The following is a 19,110-nucleotide window of genomic DNA, read 5'->3' as shown; positions in this document are numbered from 1 at the left end:
GTTTCTGAAGAAGGAAGTAGAGGGATGTTGCAAAATCTTCAAGGAATATCTTTAAAGTATTCACTTTGGGGTAGATATTCAAAAGCTTTTTAGACAAATAACTGAAAAGTTATCCATCTAAATAGCTTAGCTGCGATATTTGGCAACCTATCAGGCTAGAACTCAGCCGTAGAACTCTTTTTCTGGCTAGAATTTAGGCGGATGTGTCCGGAGATTCCTGGGGAGGAGCAGAGTTAGCCGGAGAACCTAACCGGCCAGCTCTGGCTGCACTGTGGCCAGGTCAAAAGAAAGCCGGATATATATTCAGCGGTGCTGCCAATTAAGTCAGCTGGATCGGTATCTCGGCTAACTTATTGAGCCTGTCAGCGGCTGAGTATGGACCCCAATATAAATGTGGTGATAGGTGTTCAAGGAGTCTTTTAATGAAAATGCAAGGTGTAAGTATGTTCCCTCACAGGGGCAGCTGGTTCCTGGCTGTCCCTATTTTGATTTTGTTGAAGGGGTAAAAGCCTCTGCGAGGTTCTGAAAATGAGACCTCGGAAGAAATGGAGTCAGAAGGTCTTCCTTTATTTTTGAAGAACCGTTTTAAGAATATTTCTTTAACTGAGCAAGGAGGTTTTTTCCCCACGCTCCTTGCCTCATGCAGTTTTCCCTCTTTCCTGTAAAAGTATTTTAATTGTATTTATCTTGGGGGGTCCATTAACCGGGGGCTCAACATAGAAACATAGAAATGATGGCAGAAGAAGACCAAACGGCCCATCCAGTCTGCCCAGCAAGCCACGCACTTTATCCATTTTTTTCCCCTTTTTTTCTCTCCCACCTGTTACTATTGGCTTCCAGTAACCTCCAGCCCTAATTCCCCTCCACCCCACCACCAATTTAGAGAGCAGCGCCGTAACTGCATCCAAGTGATCGTCCAGCTCAATTAGGGGTAGCAAAAATAAAGGGTCAGCAGAAAGGACATTTGGGAGCCCAAGCCTGACCCCAACGTGATTTGAACACGCACCCTTCTGATCTGGAGTCAGATGCGCTGCCATTGCGCCACGAGGTCCAATCTTTTGTTTCACTGCTAACAACACAAGGGAGAGGTTTGCTTCACTGAGAAGAGGCCTGAGGATCATTCGTATCTGGAAGAGGGATGACTTACAGGCATTCGGAGGAAAAGATGAAGGGAGAAAGGAGTTAGGATGGACCCCACCCCCAACAGGGCCCATGAGTGTTTATTAAAGATTTTGGGAGAAGAGGAATGCAAACGATATCAATCTGATACTCTGAGGGGAACCAGGGTACTTGACTGAAACTACGAGGGAAGGTAGGAGATATGACATTTTTCATTTTGATGCAAATCTAAATTGAATTAAAAATTCTCTTTGCCAACCATATGGGAGGGAAGCTTTAAAACTTGCCCTAAACCATGGGGAAGGGAAGTAGAGAAAACTGGCTGTACCATCTTAAAGTTTAAGAAGTCATAAATTTATTGCCGGAACTCATTTGTAACATTGATAGGTGAATCAAACAGCTGTAAAGACTATTCTCGTCACTTCAAACATTTCAGTAAAACTAATGTTAAATCAAGTCAGCTTCCAGTGCGCGTCTTACTATTTAGTGACTTTAACGCTAATCCATGAGGTGATCATCACTGCTATACACAAGAAATTTGAACTGGGACTTAAGTGTTTGCAATGCACAGGACTTTGTTCAGGGAATCCTGACCGCTCAGATATTACAATCTTACGGGTAGAAATGAGGAAACGCTGTTTGAGATATGGCCTTTGGGACCTTCTAGCTGGGACTACTAGCCCAGGGGTTATATAAAATACTTGAGATCAGCACAGAGCAGTAAAAAACTGTGTTCACTGAAACTGTGCCTGTGGAGCAGGATGCAAACACTGCCAGGTCAGTTCTGGAACTACAAATTGGAGTAGTCTGCAGTCATTTCAGGTTCTCACTCATAAACATCAGTGTTGTAACAAAGAGGATTTGGTCACCCTTGCTCTTATGTGCTTTCACCTGAAGTCCACTACACCAAGTGATCGATGACACCAGGAACCCGAAGACCGTTCGGGACTTCTCCCTCAATCACAAGTTACATGCACAAGCCACTTAACCTTTAAGCCTTATGATTCACCTTTGATGCAACTCCAACATTACTCTCTGCATCAACGGCAGGGGGTGGCAGGAAATTTGAATCAAACAGTTACCAACAAGAGCCCTGAACTTGGTGGTCGGTGAAACAGATAAGTATGGGAAAATAAGTGTGGGAGCTTGCTGAGCACACTGGATAGGCCGTTTGGTCTTTGTCTGCCGTCATTTCTATGTTATGTTTCTACGTTTCAGATGTCAATGACTGTTGGCCACTTCTAACCAAATCAGATTTGAACCAATCTATTTGCCTATCACAATCTTCTCAGCCACTTACTCCCCATGACTGTATAATATACCGATAGACATCAACAACACATCTTTTGTCAATCAGTAGACATAAAACTGCACAGTACACAGAATACGGTGTTTTGGTATATACTGACAATTTTGTAATCCCTGTTTTCAGTGGCTCCTTTGCTACTTCATAATAAACAGCTCTACATCTACATCCAAGAAAAGTGAAGAACTCTATTTGTGCTTATCTACATTGGCTACCAACTGAAACCAGGATAAAATTCAAAACCCTCTGCTTCGTCTTCAAATGTATCTTATCCATCTCCTTGCCTTCTACACCCTGGCTAGAAAGATCCGATCCTCACAAAAGAGGATCTCACCCCTGACTTCGCCAAATTGAACTGCACAAGACTAAGAGCCAACTTACGTGTGTAATTTTACAACTGCTAATTATCTGGCGTAAGTGATATTAAATGTGTTTCTTGTGTAGTACTGACTGGTTGGGACTGGAAGGTCTGGGGGAACTTGTGGGAATTCAGACTGAAAAACCAGGAAGGTCTCGATGAATTGGAGAAGGACTAGGTGAACTGGCGGACTAATTGACAAACTGGTTTGTTTCATTTACATGCCGAAGTTTTAAAATTGGCCGACTTAATGCAAGTAAATTCTACTTTAGTGTACAAAATATACGCAAGTTTATTTTAAAAATATGTAGGAGAAGTACGCAAGGTCAATGCATTCCTTCATTTGTGCGTATGTTGCGGGATCGAGATACGCACATTTTATAACCTGCAAATATGCTATACCTACGTGTTCCAAAATAGTTGCGTAGATCTGCTCATGGCCATATAGATGTGTATATGCCACCGCGCACATTTGTTTGAAAGTTATCCTCCCTGTGTCCTTATAATTTGCTTTCCAGCCCAGTGATCTGCTCACCTGCATTTTCTTTTAGAAAGGATCAAGAGTATTCTAGCCTAGGGAGAAAGAGACAAACATTTGGTTGTTAAGGGATTAGAAGGATGAGGGATAAAATGATCCCCAGCTACTGGACTGCAGGAAGAGCCCTCCAAGCTGAATTGTTCCTGCTTCCTTTCTTCTAAACACAGTTCATATGAAAATATTTCCCGATAAAAGGCTTTTTTTTTTTTTTGAGGAACAAAACAAAGAGATAACGCCATATGTGCTCTATATTTACCCTGAAGCGTTTATCATAAAGTGCAGAGCATTTCTGATTACATCACTCTGACGGCTGTGAATGGGAGAAGCAAACGTATCGGGACGGTTGTTAGAGACCACCCTGCCTTTCCTTTGATCTGCTCTTTGTTGTTGTTGCATTTGCCATCCACCAAAAAAACCTCATCTGATTCAAGTGCATTTGAATGTTGGCAACACATAAAAAGCATTAAGTTTCACAGCTAAAATTTTCAAACAATGCACAAAGAAGCCAAAGGAGAAATATATAGAGCGAGAGGGAGAGAAAGGTGCACGCACAATACTATCTCTTCTTATATGGAATATTTAAATGCCAATATGTACCATGCATAGGACCCAGGCTGGCCAAGCTTTCGGTGCGATTGGCAGCAAGAAAAATCCGGGCTGACCCAGGCACTCCATGTTAGTGCTGCATGTTGCCTTGTGGGGGGACTGGGATTGATTGCCAGGCCAGGCCTTCCACTCCCTGGGTCAACTGGAGATGCCACAGAGGCAGCGTCCATAGCCCCTAAGATAGCGACCTCGAGGGCCATAAACGGGTCGGGTCTGTAGGATACCCCAAATGAATATGCTTGGCATAGATCTGAATACAGTTGAGGCAAGGTGCATGCAAATCAATCACGTGCATATTTGTTAGGGATTTCCTGAAAACCCGACCCATTTGCGGCCTAGAGGACTGGAAGTGAAAACCATTGCCCTAGGTAGAGAGGGTCTAAGCCATTGCCCAATGGCATCTAGTGGCCAGACTTATACAATTTACAGATCTACCAAGGGACACATGCCCCAAACATAAAATATCCTCTTCATTTCAGTGTTGGGAAAGAATTCAGTATGTTTTTTATGTCCTGTATGGATCCTTAAGCAGAGATAACCACAGCATAAAACTGAACTTGGGCACTATGTCAGATGATATAAAACAGTTTTACAGGTAGAACATTTGGAGTATAAATTAAAAAGAGAAGAACAGCTAGCTAAAAAAAAAAAAAAAATGAAAGAGGCTGAATAGAAAAGTAATCTCTGAACAGGTTTTAATGTAAAAAAAAATATTGTGCATCATTTAATCTAGAACATTTGACAAAGAAGCACTCCTGGTTCATTTAAGTGACGTGACTTATGAAGTTTATGCCCAGTGTGCCACTGTGATCGAGACAAATACCATCACTTGACCAATCAGAATCTTTGATGTGAAGGTCGACTACTCTGGCACACCACTTCTATCCATACCCACTGTTTCACTTTATGTTTTGCCCAGGTTTCCATAGTTTCAGCAGGTTTTATGCTATTGCCCCAAATTGTTCTCTGCCTCTACCATGCCCTCCTGTACTCAATTAGCGAATTTGTTACCAGAGCCTCTGAGGGCATGACCAGCAAATCTCAGTTTCGGTTTGACCTGCTGGGTGATAGGATTTAGGTTAGCTATTATGTTTTATAATTATTGCATTTTTACACTTCTTGAATTATGGATTGTTTTACGGGTCTGTACTATTAACCTATTGTAAGCCACTTTAGGCAGTCAGTGGATTGAAGAGGCGGGGTATAATTGTGATGGATAGGCAGAGTGACTAGATCTTCTATCGGCGTCCTTTCACCTGCCATCATATCTTGCATCCCAGAGTACAACACTAACTTAAGTTACTAACAGCTTAATATTTATAACTCTATGGAATTATAATTTTATAACCCTGGAAGAGTATGCACCTTTGGAGGCTACAGTGAATATCAGTGAGTGGAGGAAGAGCTGAAACAGGCAACAAGAGAGATAATCAAGTGAAAGATATCTGTAAGGATGAGCAGCTGTTGCATGTGATCATAAACTTATTTTAGTACATCTGAGATACAGAGATATTAATTTGACTAATCAGAACAGGCCTTAGGTGTCTGCCATGCTACAGATTACACGGGCTAGAATGCAAGGCTCGATCTGTATTCAAAGTGCAGCGGCTGTCAAAGTGCCAAGATATTTGTGCATTAACCTTTTTCGGGGCGCCCGGTTAGGATGACGCTGCAAGGCACAGGAAGAACCTGGGAAATCTGCCTGTCAGGCGTCGCACAAACAACCTGCAGACAGCTTGTTGACGTCTCAACAACTTGTGCTGAAGTATGGTGTCCTTATCCTGAACAATAAACCCAAGCTTGCACGTAATTATATAACAGGCATGAAGATTAAAGCATTTCAGCCGCAGTGCCTCATAGCCCTATTGGCTGGATGATTCGCTTGCGTGTGCCCTAGGGCACCTGCTTAATAGAAAAGCATTTGCAATTCTGTTTTTTTTCCTTTTTCAAAAATTAGCAGCTATGCCCAGTAATTTGTATTTTTATGTATTGCCGCACAGCTTGCGCTTGGCACGCTATAATTTGAATCTTTTATTGAGAGAAGCAAACATATGTCTCTTGGAAAAGCATTTTGAGAATGGAAAGTGGAGTTTTCTATGCCCCGAGGAACAGGAGAAGTGTTAAAAAGGGGCAATCACCCTGAGAACATACGACAAAATACTCTACACTGTTCCCTCTTACATTACAGTTCTTGACTTTGCCCCCGAGAAGTTAAAATCACAAAGATTAATGTGGCAGAATGCATGTCCAGGGTTAGACAGAACGAAACGAATAATGAGCTACAGTAATTAGGTTAACTGAGCCCAAACGTAGGAATTTGTGGATATTTGTCCTCAATCGTGAGGCTCAATTTACCCCAATTTTCTTTGGCCTGTACAGGTCATGTTGTGGCAGAAAATATTCATGGTTTGCCAAACAGCAATTGCCATAAAAGAAGATATTCACCAGATGTTTGGCACAAAAAAAAAAAAAAAAAAAAAGATGATTTGTTACGGGCTGGGAAAAGATAAATTTGGGGCATGAAGGAGGAGGAGGAGGGGCCATCACAGACAGAATAGCAATGCCCTCCTCCACTCTGCATCCAAACACCCAATCACCCAAATAGTTAGGGACCATTTATTGACCTCTGGCTGCCCTCAGACGTAATTAGATTTATTTCCACTCCAGGCTGGAGATTCTCCAAAGCCACAAAGCTGCTGCTACTTCCAGTGGGAGCAATTAAGACAATTTCAAAGCTTTTTACCTGCCAGAGGAAAAAGAGGGAAGCTCGCTGCTAGCGCAAGCCTGCTTTTTTTTTGTAATCCCACCGAAAAAATGTTAACTCGCTTCCCCAAATTAAGTCTCACATGCAAGTGTGGGTTTTTGAAGGGACGGTGCCACCTTTCCTGCTGGGGGAGGGGTAGGTCCAAATCCCAAATATCGAAACTCTGGAGTGTTTTTAACATAACACAGTTATTTTAATTCAGTCTCTAGACCCAGTCCCTGCTCAGTGTCCTGCCCAGTCTGTGTCTGCATGCAGCCCCGGCACTTGCTCAGTATCCCGCCATCCTCCTGTCCAGTCTTTCCAGCTTGTCCAGCCTCACCCGCTCTGTCCAGGGTCGTCCAGCCTCATCCAGCTTATCTGGCTCCCGCCAAGCCCAGCACCGGACCAGCTTCCAGCCATGATGCACCCATCCCGCAGCCCGAGAACCCAAGGGCTCAACCTGCGGGGGAAGGGGCCGGCCAGGCACAAGGCCCACCTTTTATCCAGCTCTGCAATGTGGGTGCATCCCATCACCGACCCGGCACCTTAGGACATCACCTTAGGGATCCACGATTTATTCAAAACTGTGATTTAAACAAGGCATTATTGATCAGCTGTTTCGTGCTGGCGGGCCGCTAATAATCAGCTGTTTAGAGCAAGTTCATCTAACTTGTCCATTACTCACTTGCAAGGGCTGCTTTTACCAAGGGGCAAAAGGGGCAGTTGCCTGGACTCATAGGCTGCCGGGGGGAAAAATGCAGTTTAGAGAAATCAATGTCTCTATCTGTCTTGACCAGTTATTCATCGGATGAGTGGCACGGCCAACTCCAACTATTAGCTGCTTGAATAAGACTCGCAATGAGATGCTACAGAAAACCAAACACAGTTTGGGTGAAGTACAGATCCCTGAGGCGCTCCACTGTTTACCCTTTTCCACTGAGAAAATTGACCATTTAATCCTACTCTCTGTTTCCTGTCTTTTAGCCAGTTTGTAATCCACGAAAGGGCATCGCCACCTATCCCATGACTTTTTAGTTTTCGTAGAAGCCTCTCATGAGGGACTTTGTCAAACGCCTTCTGAAAATCCAAGTACACTACATCTACCGGTTCACCTTTATTCACGTTTATTAACCCCTTCAAAAAAATGAAGCAGATTTGTGAGGCAAGACTTCCCTTGGGTAAATCCATGTTGACTGTGTTCCATTAAATCATGTCTTTCTATATGCTCTACGATTTTGATCTTGAGAATAGTTTCCACTATTTTTCCTGGCACTGAAGTCAGGCTCACTGGTCTATAGTTACCCGGATCGCCCCTGGAGCCCTTTTTAAATATTGGGGTTACATTGGCCACCCTCCAGTCTTCAGGTACAATGGATGATATTAATGAGAGGTTACAAGTTTTAACTAATAGATCTGAAATTCCATTTTTAGAACCCTAGGATGCATACCATCCGGTCCAGGTGATTTGCTACTCTTTAGTTTGTCAATCTAGTCTACTACATCTTCCAGGTTCACAGTGATTTGGTTCAGTTCCTCTGACTCATCACCCCTGAAAACCATCTCTGGAACTGGTATCTCCCCAGCATCCTCATTAGTAAACACGGAAGCAAAGAATTCATTTAGTCTTTCTGCAATGGCCTTATCTTCCCTAAGAGCCCTTTTAACCCCATGGACATCTAAGGTCCAAACGACTCCTTCACAGGTTTCTTGCTTCAGATAGATTTTTAAAAGTTTTTATTATGAGTTTCTGCCTCTACGGCCAAATTCATTTCAAATTTTCTCTCAGCCTGCCTTATTAATGTTTTACACTTAACTTGATAATCCTTATGGGGTAGATTTTAAAAGGTTGCACGCGGGCGTACATGTGCGCTCGCTACCCAGCGCGCACACATGTACGCCCGATTTTATAACATGCGCACCTTGCATGTGCTGAGCCCGCTCCGAGCCGCACTGCTCTCCCCCATTCCCTCCCAGGCCACTGAAATTGGAGTGGGCTCGGAGGGAACTTCCCTACCCCCCGCCCCACCTGTCCTTCCCTTCCTTTACTTCCCCTGCCCTTTCCCCCCTACCTTTTTTTAGTTCTTTTTTTTGTTGCTAAACTTACTTCAGCCCTGGGGCTGAAGTAAGTTGCACGCGCCGGCCGACTGCAGTCTGTAATGAATCTGTAGCTGAAGACTCCTGATGGGGAAGGAGTAGCAATCTGTTACCAGAGGAGTGCTTAGAGAGGGCACTCAGCTGTAGAGGAATGTAGCTAGGTGGATCCTTGGTCCGATGGCAGATGACTGCGCCCCAGGAGGATATCCTGAGAGGGACCATCGGCTAGGCTTGAGTACGGAGACAGACACAGATAGTTCTTTTATTAGACAGGTTAGTAGAACCACCAGAGGTGGCAGTAGTGAGCGGATATGCCCAGCAGGGCTGAAGTCCCTCAGGTACTGGAACAGTGTTCCCAGGATTGCTGAGCTGTGGAGAAACTATAGATAGTGAGTAGACAGGGTATGCAGTGTTCATAGTCAGAACTGGATGATAAAACTCACATAAGGTCTTTAGGAAGCTCAGTAGCTCAGTAGCCGGAAATGTTTAGGCCCTCGAGGAGCGAGTACCTGGGTCCAGGGAAAGCTCTGAGAGAGCGATGGTAACTCACAATTGTTTGTATCTGCGATAGCTTTCAGACAGTAGAAAATCTTCAGAGTGTACAGGAACATGGGCCCTCGAGGAGCGAGTACCGGTTAATATTTGCAATCTGAAATAGTAACTCACAAATGTCTGTATCTGCGATAGCTTCCAGGCAGTAGAGAATCGTCATCTGTGATATCTTCCAGGCAATAGAGAATCTTCATCTGTGATATCTTCCAGGCAGTAGAGAATCTTCACAGTGTACAGGAACATGGGCCCTCGAGGAGCGAGTACCGGTTCCTATCTGTAATCTGAAATAAAGAAAAGAGAGCGAGGCCCCCGAGGAGCGGGTACCCCTGGTAAGTCCGAGGAGGCAGAGTAGCTTAGATAGCAAAACCCCCCTTGCTAACTCGATTCATTAGCAAATACTGAGACCTTTTATATTGGAAGCGGATGACGTCAATTCAGGGGGATGCCCCCGAGGTTCGCGCCCTAGCTGGTGCATACATCAGAGCGCGCGCGCGCGCCCTGCGTCATCAGGCAACATGGCGGATCCGCAGCGTCGAGCCTGTCCGGGGACACCGGAGGGAGAAGGCAAGGAGACGCCGTGGCAGCCAACCGTCCATCAGGCCCGGAGGGAGTCGCCACAGAGGTAAAGAGGGCGGAGTAAGTGTGTCGAGCAGCGACGGACGCAACAGGGAGATATGGACAAACTGTCTCCGCTCTCTCATATATATATGCATATCTCCCATCCCTGACTAATTCATAACAATCTCAGGATGACTGGAATCTAAAGTTTCCAAATATGGAGAGAGCAGGGGATTTTTTTTAGCCTTAGTTTTAATTATTGGGTGTTATTTGATGTATCTGCTGCTTTGAAATATTTTATTGATGTTTGGGAAATTTAAAAAAAACAACATTTTTATATGTTTTTAATCATTGGATGTTCTATTCATCTGCTATTTTGAAATATTCCTTTTAATATGGTTTTACTATTATGATTGATATTTTATATATTTTAATGTTTAATGAGGATTGGTGATGTTTCTGTTTCTCCATTGTTGCACTGCATACGGAGTCTGGCTTGTTGAAGTTTACAGTTAGTTCAGTTTTTGTCTGCATGTTCCTTACATGTGAAAATGAGGTAAAGATTTTGCTAGTAGGTAGTTTCTGTGTAGGGATCTATAACAGCTTGGCTTGTTGTATTTTCCTAATAGGTGGTTCATTAGTATTTTAGGGCCTGGTGCAATATTTGCAGTGTTAATGTTTTTTAAGTAGGGTTATTACTGCTTGAGTGCTGGCAGTTAGTGCTGATTTCGTGTTATAATTCAGTTTACTAAAAGCTTCCTGAGGGCTGATCCGACTCCTAATAGACTTTACAATATCTTTGCAGATATCTTTTTTTCTGTTTTTCTTGTGGATAGTATACTACAGCAGTGCATGTAAATAATATACATGTTGTAAGTGATATTTTTAACTTAGAAGCCTGAACTTTGAATGCCCTTTTTCATGTAAAATCTGTCATAAGTGCATACTTTTTTATTGTGTATCGAAAGGTCACTTGGTGGGAGAGCACAAGGCTTTAAGGATTGCCTAAGAGGTCTAGGACTCTTGCACTGGCCCTGGTCCGGAGCCACATGGAGAGAAAGAGGAAACCACACACAGGCAGAGAGAGAAAACCAGGACAGCAGGAGACTGGGAGCTGGGTGTGAGATGTTCCCCAAATCGCTGAGCATAGCAGAGTCTGACCGTTTCCTGTGACAAAGTAAACGTCAGCTGCATCCTATGGTACAGGGAGCAGCCCACAGAGTCCAAGAGAGTCCAGTTTATAGGCGAAACACCGCCTAAAAAATCTCACTATTTAGCCTACAATCTCACTTAATGGGACGGTAAGTCTCACCTATTTGGACAGATCTGGTGCTAGCGGGGTCCCCACTCCTTGCCAGCAATGACGTGCCGGTGGGGATCCCCGCCAGAAATAGGAAAACCTAGTGGTAGAAGAAGAGGCCTTGCCAGGCTGCCGGCATTTCCCCTGCAACCAGCGGCTGAAGAAAGGGAGAGTACAAGTAAGAGGCTGCCCGTGTGTGAAAGTGAAAGACTGCCTGTGCATGTGTGAGTGCCTGCCTGCATGGGTGTGCGTGCGTGAGAGAGTGCCTGTGTGCATGTGTGGGTGTGAGAGACTGCCTGCCTGCCTATGTATGGGTGTGTGTGTGTGAGAGAGTGCCTGTGTGCATGTGTGTGTGTGACAAAATGCCTGCCTGCGTGTGTTTGTGTGGGTGTGAGAGACTGCCTGCCTGCCTATGTATGGGTGTGTGTGAAAGATAGGTTAATGTTTGTGCACCCGCTTCCAATTTACGGCAATAGCAGAGTGACTGGAAATCTAAAATTCCCAGGTATGGAGCATGAGGGATTTTTTTAGTCCTTAGTTTTAATTATTGGATGTAATGTGTGTGCTAGTTTGAAATAATTTATTGGTGATTGGTAATTTTTGTAAACATTTGTGTATGTGTTTTTAATTATTGGATGTTGCTTTATTCATCAGCTGATTTAACATATTCTTTTTATTGGTATGGTTTGATGTTTTATATTTCTTGATTGTTCTTGATGTTTGTATTGCATAGAGGCTGACTTGTTGCAGTTGCCCGTCCGTTTCTGTTTATACTTTATGGTCTCTTTATTCTGTATTTGGTGAGGGTCTGTCTGTGTTCTGCATGGGCGACAGGTCAGGTTTTTAGTGACGGGCATATGTCAGCTTTGGGAATGTGCAAGTCTTATAGTTTTGTGTTTTGATCAGTATAGGAGGACATGAATTTCTGCCTTTCTTTCTCTAGTGTTGCGCAGCATGAGTCCTGCTTCTCAGGTCTGCACTTATTTATTTATGAATTAAAATATTTTTTATGCCGCGTTATCTAAAATTCTAAGGGTTTACAAGATACACATTCACTGAAATAAATAACGCACTTCACTTAAGACAAAAAAAAAAGTCAGACAGATAAAAATCAATGAAGTCTCTTATCAATATATTGTTTCTAGTTTGCAGTTCCTTATTCTCTGTGACACAGGGGAGGGATCCTGCTGCGTGTAGTAGTTTCTATCTAGGGATGCCAGTTAGAGGTGTCCTGGTGTTAGAAAAACCCAGTGCAATAGTTGCAGTGCTGCTGCTCATAGGGAGGGTTGCTCTTTGGCTCCTGGCAGTCAGTGCTGTTATGACGTGGAAGGTTTGCTCTACGGCTTCTAAGGGTCTCTTTGTCAGGGTTTCAAGTTGCTTCACAAAGTGTCTGGCAGTGGAAGGACGTCGTGTGGCAGTGACTGTGCTGACAGCATAGTTTGAATATCTATTTTGCATGGTGAGTGGTAAGTGGAAGAAACCTAGCTCTGCTTTGCACCCATGGTCGGGGAATTGAGCTGAGAGGAGAGTGGGAAGTAAAGGTTGGAGGGAATGAGTCTGCCCAGTACTCCACGTCTTGCATAGAATGAACGTGCTCAGTTTTGACAGCAGAAAACATCACAAAATGTACTCGTAATTTTTCGTAAGCAATCCTTCATGCACGTAAAGCATTGCTTTAACATAAAGGGGTAGACTTTCAAGACTTACACGCGCACGTCTATGTGCGCGCGCTACCCGGAGCACGCACATGGAATCGCGCATGTTATAAAATGCTGGGTCGGCGCACGCAAGGGGGGGGGTCAACTTTAGCAAATACGCGTGGCGACACATCAGGGCCTTCCCCAGTTCCCTACCCCCTAGCCTGACCTCCCTTCCCTATCCTGACCTTTCCCTATCCTGTCCTCCCCCTATCCCTATCCTAACTACCCCAAATTTTCTTATTTTCCCTTTTGCTCCTGCCTCGGAGCAGGAGCGAGTTGCACGTGCTGGCACCCTGCCGGCGCGCGATCCCCCGGCACAGCGGCAAACGGCCTCTGTGCCGGGCGCCTCTAGCCCCGCCCCCCGGACCGCTCCTTTTTCAAGCCCGGGACTTACAAGCATCCCAGGGTTTACACGTGTGACTGGGCCGTTTGAAAATTGACCCGGCGCACGTAAGGCCCGGCTATGCGCATAAAACCCTGGGCTTTTACGCGCGCCGAGGTTTGAAAATCTACCCCAAATTGTGTAAGAGTATTACATTTCCCTATTCTTTGCATGGGGGTGCGATCACTGATAAATCACAAGGGAAATCATGCAGACAAGTTTGCTCGGGATCCCATAGGTTGATTAAAGCGGCCCTGTTCACGTGCATCTGTTTGAGGTTCATCCTGCAGTTTAGGCTGGGCACTTCATATGGAAAGGTTTACATAAAAATGACTGGGGCAGTAGCTGTATCGATGCACCAAAATGTGGATTTTTTTATTTTTAATGTCTGATAGGAAGCGGGAAGGCTTCCAGTTGGTAGGGAAGTGAATTCCGTTGCCTTCACGTTCCTTGTGCGATCAGATAAGAAGATGGTTGGTTGCTTTCACAGCATAACTCAGTTGCAGGTTCTTCTTTGCTTCTCCACTTCTGCCCAAGCCTACGTAGCCAGCAAGAGGTAGAGTATCCTGCCTCTGACTTTCAACAGGCCACTCCTAGCAACGAGAGCGGCGTCACGATGACTTCTAAGGTAGCTACAGAGAAAGAAGTACATTTTAAGACCTGCGCTCGGGCTGCCGGCGCACACACACGGATACGGCGATTTTATAACATACGCGCATATTTACACGTATACCGAGCGTGTTATAAAATCAGCTACATGCGCGTGCATGTGCGCACGATTTTCTACTGACGCGTGCATCTGTGTGCAAATGGCGACTCAAGCGTGTAAGTGGGGAGGGAGGGGGATTTTAGTGGATACGCGCGCCAGCGCAATTTCCTGTTTCCCCAGTTCATTCCCAGTAAAGGAGAGGACTTCCTAAACCCCCTAAGCTAACTTGCCTTCCTTTTACCCTGACTACCCTACCTTTTTTTTGTTACATGACTTACACACCACCATCCAGAGCAGAAGTAAAGTTAAGCGGTAGGGGACCACAGAGAGCGCTGACTTCATGGTACAGTCCCGGCCCGCCCATGTCCTGTCCGTTCCACGCCCATGTCCCGCCTCTTTTTGTGAAAAAAGATTTTTATGCGCGTACCGGGAGATACACACGTACTCGTGTACCGGGCCAAGTCCCGCGTGTATCTCCCGGCTTTGGCGTGCGTAGGGCATTTAAAATTAACCAGTAAGGTTTCTGTGTATGAAGACATAGAGAGCACTGAGTCTGTGACCCTTCAGACTCATTTACAACAGCATCCGGTTTGGCTGGGGTTAGAACCACTGCAGTGGCTCAACCTAGAGCCTCGTATAGGGAGCTATGAAGTCACCTTAGTGGTAGATGCTTTCCTGCATGCTCCCTCCCACCATCCGAAATGCCATCAGATCCATTCTGCTGGCATCCAATTGGCTGCAAGGTTTAGCTTCCTCTCCAGCTCCTATTTCCCACTGGTATGACAGATCTTACCTGCACACAGGTCCCAGCTCCCAGGCTTCACCTCTAATCCTCTTCTCGTGGAGCCTCGGTGTTCCTGCTATCAGCCTTGCCAGCCTTCACTTGCTCCTTCGGGCCTGACTACCCAGTTTTGACCCTGATCTGACCTGACCTGACCTTAATTATGACTCTGCTCTTTAACATGCAATGTCTGCCACGTCAGGTGCTTACCCTGGCTTGTCCACTGCTAGAATGGATTATGCTCTATTTTTCTGCAAAATATCGGTACTCAAGTTTATGGAAGTGTTTCCTTCTTATTCAATAAGAGAATGCACTGAAAAAATCATCTTCACTTGCTTTGAAGTGCATTACATAGAAAGTTAAATGACTTGAATTATATTTTCACGGGGTGGAGTTTATCAACTGTCATCCACGCCCTGAAGGCAAATCACCCAATATATTTTACTGTGAATTTATAAACCTTCTGCTTCTGAAGTAATCAACGGATTCCGTTTCATTTGGGAAGCTAATATAGATTCCCCCATATCAAAACCGCGGCGTGGCACAGCTGGTGGCCTGCATGATGAGCTCCCCGTGTTTTCTCTCTTCATACCAGGCATCATCACCTGTATCCCAAGAGGGCTAATTTCCTTTACTGCTGTCAAGCCACAAGACAGATAATTAAGAAATCCGGTCAGGCTAGTATGGATGTCATCCAGATATTGTGCACTTCTCATGTTGTTATAAAGTAGCTCCAGGGTAGACATGAAAAAGGAACAGTACAGTCAGAGTGGTGGCACGTTGGCCTAAAATACTGCTAATTTCATTGTTTTCCATCTGTTGCAATTATAAACAGAAAATCCTTTGCAACCCATGAGTAGGCCAGCACATCAAGAAGATGCTGTTTTCTGCTAAAAGATCTTACGGTGCACATGAAGCACAAATATTCCTATGTTTGTTTCTTGTTTTGTTTTGGGGTTTTTTTCAGAGTAACAGCGTGCAGTATGTATAGGAAGAGACTCCTTAGGACCCCACTATTCAAATTGTCCCAGCCTAGGATTAGTTAGGCCTTTGCAGGGCATCCCCTGTGAGGATGCCCCCCTGGATTGGTCAGCAGCTTCTGTAAAAACAGGGAGCGGACGAGGAGTAGGCTGACAGTCTTGGGTTAATATTTGGAGAGGAAGAGTTGCTGGCGTGCGTCCCCATTCTGGGACCACAGCCCGGGACTGGGGGAGAGAGACATTCAGGCACCTTCCTGGCCCAGCACCCCACAGACAGGCAGGAGGTATCTCTGGGGAGCCGAGACGTTTTTGGAAGAGGTTTTGTTTGCCTGGACCCTGCTCCTGACTCAGGAGGAAGGGAAAAAGAACTGGGAATCCCTGCCTGCCATACAAAGGTGGGGCACACTACACATGAACCCCAAGATCCACCCACAGAGAAAATTCTAATCAGAAATATGATTCAATATAATTTATTTACTGAACAAATGTAAACCCTTCTTAGATCCGGTAAACTGAGAGTTCCTTTTGTGCTTTATTTCTCATTTGTAATTAGTATTTTTGTATTTTTCATAGATGTTTTGCTGCTGTGGATGTCAGTAAAGATGATTTAAGTGAAAAGAGAAGGCGTTGGGTATTTTAAAGGCAGATTTGGTGATGGCAATGGGCACGATTATACAGACGAAACAGTACTGCATGGGTAATGTAGCTGGTGAGTTTGTGAGTGTACAGGTGGAAACAGATGAGGGATAGAACAGAGTGGGAGAGTTATGAAAGGTTTTTGTTTGATAATTGTAGGATTGGCTATGAGATGAGTTCGTGGATTTGTATAAATCGGTGAAGACGTACATGAGTTACAACAGATATGTTTCCCTGAAGACGCCCTTAGATGAGAGGGCGAAACAGAGAATTCCTTGTCGGAGGATATTGGGAGGATGTTGAGAACGGAAGATTTTGAGAACGTGATGGACGAGGAGGAGTTAGGAGTTCAGATGGAAGGAGTGACAATAGTGGGGATTGAGAATAATTGATATATTTATACACTTTACACATGAATTGGACTATATGAGATATATATTATATTTGCCCGCAGCAAACCCTGCAAAAAATGTAAAAGAAAAAAGGCATTTGGAACCCCTATGGTATTACGCCTATGGTAACGCATGTTAGGTGTAGGCTTGGCCTTCAGAAAGTCATGGGTAAACTAAATTACAATACAGTAAACCTCCCATACCAAAACAGCACTAGCTGCTAGCACTCAAACAGTAACAACCCTACCTATGAAAAGGCAACACTGTAAACATTACACCAGCTCCTAAAACACCACTACACTTTCTATTAGGAAAACAGAGCAAGCCAAGTTCCTATAGACCCTACAAAAAAACTACATGCTAGCAGAATAACTCACCTTGTTCACACATGCAGAACACTGACAGATCCTCACCAAATAATGAACAAATAGATCATAAAGTGTAGTTAAATATGAACCGGAGTGATATGTATTGTATACAGGAACTTCCGGTATATAAAAACCAAAAATAAATAAATAAATAAATAAATAAAGTATAAGCATTCAGATAAAAACTGAACTGGAAACCACAACAAGCCATACTCTGTATGCAGTGCAACAATGGAAAGAAGGAAACATCATGCCTCATAAAACATCAAACAAAATCAAGAAATATAAATTATAATATTAAGACCATGCTAATAAAAATTATAAATAGTTTAAAAAATCCTGACAAATAGAACATCCAATAATTAAAAACTCATATAAAATTTTCAAAATGCCAATACAATATTTCAGAACAGCTGATACATAAAATAACATCAAATAATTAAAACTATAAGGATAAAATCAATCCCTTGCTTTCCATACCTGGGACCGTTTGATTTCCAGATGCTCTGAGATTATCATGGATTAGCAGGTGAGTTGGGGAGAGGGGGTTGTTGCACACAAACTTTATCCATGCTCTCTCTCTCTCTCCTCTCTCACATGATCAACCAAGAATGTTAGGAATTATTAGGAAGGGAATGGTGAATAAAACTGAAAATGTCATAATGCCTCTGCATCGCTCCAAGGTGAGACCGCACCTTGAATACTGTGTACAATTCTGGTCGCCGCATCTCAAAAAAGATATAATTGCGATGGAGAAGGTACAGAAAAGGGTGACCAAAATGATAAAGGGGATGGATCAGCTCCCCTGTGAGGAAAGGCTGAAGAGGTTAGGGCTATTCAGCTTGGAGAAGAGACGGCTCAGGGGGGCTATTATAGAAGTGTTTAAAATCATGAGAGATCTTGAACGAGTAGATGGGAATTGGTTATTTACTCTTTCGGATAATAGGACTAGAGAGCACTCCAGGAAGTTAGCATGTAGACTATTTAAAACTAATCGGAGAAAGTTCTTTTTCACTCAACGCACAATTAAACTCTGGAATTTGTTGCCAGGGGATATAGTTAGTGCAGTTAGTGTAGCTGGATTTAAAAAACTGTTTATATAAGTTCTTGGAGGAGAAGTCCATTACCTGCTATTAATCAAGTTGACTTAGAAAATAGCCACTGCTATTACTAGCAACGGTAACATGGAATAGACTTAGGGGTAGATTTTCAGAAAGCGCGATTTGGCGTACTTTTGTTGGCGCATCAGGCGCCAACAAAAGTACGCTGGATTTTAGTAGATACGCGCGTAGCCGCACGTATCCGCTAAAATCCTGGATCGGCGCACGCAAGGCTACCGATTCTGTATAGCCGGCGCGCGCCGAGCCACGCAGCCTACCTCCGTTCCCTCCGAGGCCGCTCCGAAATCAGAGCGGCCTCGGAGGGGATTCTCTAACGCCCTCCCCTCACCTTCCCCTCCCTTCCTCTACCTAACCCACCCGCCCGGCCCTGTCTAAACCCCCCCCTTACCTTTGTCAGGGGATTTACGCCTCCCGGAGGGAGACGTAAATCCAACACACGCCAGCGGGCCGCTAGTGCGCCGGGACGCAACCTGGGGGCGGGTCCGGAGAGCGCGGCCACGCCCCCGGGCCCGCCCCCGAAACGCTCCCGACACGCCCCGAAAACGCCGCGCGGATCGGGCCCGCCCCCGACACGCCCCCCTCTGAAAACCCCGGGACTTATGCGAGTCCCAGGGCTCTGCGTGCGCCGGTAGGCCTATGTAAAATAGGCGCACCGGCGCACAGGGCCCTGCTCGCCTAAATCCGCCCGGATTTAGGCGGATTTAGGCGAGCAGGGCTCTTAAAATCCGCCCCTTAGTTTTGGGGTACTTGCCAGGTACTTATAGCCTGGATTCGCCACTGTTGGAAACAGGATGCTGGGCTTGATGGACTCTTGGTCTGACCCAGTATGGCCTGTTCTTATGTTCTTAACCATACACACACACACAC

The 19,110-nt window shown here is 44.7% G+C and overlaps 1 non-coding gene across 1 annotated transcript; it reads right to left on the bottom strand.

Moving 5' to 3' along the window:
* Window positions 1-979: 979 nt before the first annotated feature.
* On the bottom strand, window positions 980-1,051 carry TRNAW-CCA. The gene has a single exon. It is a non-coding gene; the product is annotated as a tRNA-Trp (tRNA).
* Between the last annotated feature and the right edge of the window lie 18,059 nt (window positions 1,052-19,110).

Source organism: Rhinatrema bivittatum, chromosome 9 (assembly GCF_901001135.1).
Source record: "Rhinatrema bivittatum chromosome 9, aRhiBiv1.1, whole genome shotgun sequence".
Taxonomy (NCBI): Eukaryota; Metazoa; Chordata; class Amphibia; order Gymnophiona; family Rhinatrematidae; genus Rhinatrema; species Rhinatrema bivittatum.
Note: the sequence above shows the minus strand (reverse complement) of the source record. Positions and strands in the feature narration are given on the sequence as shown.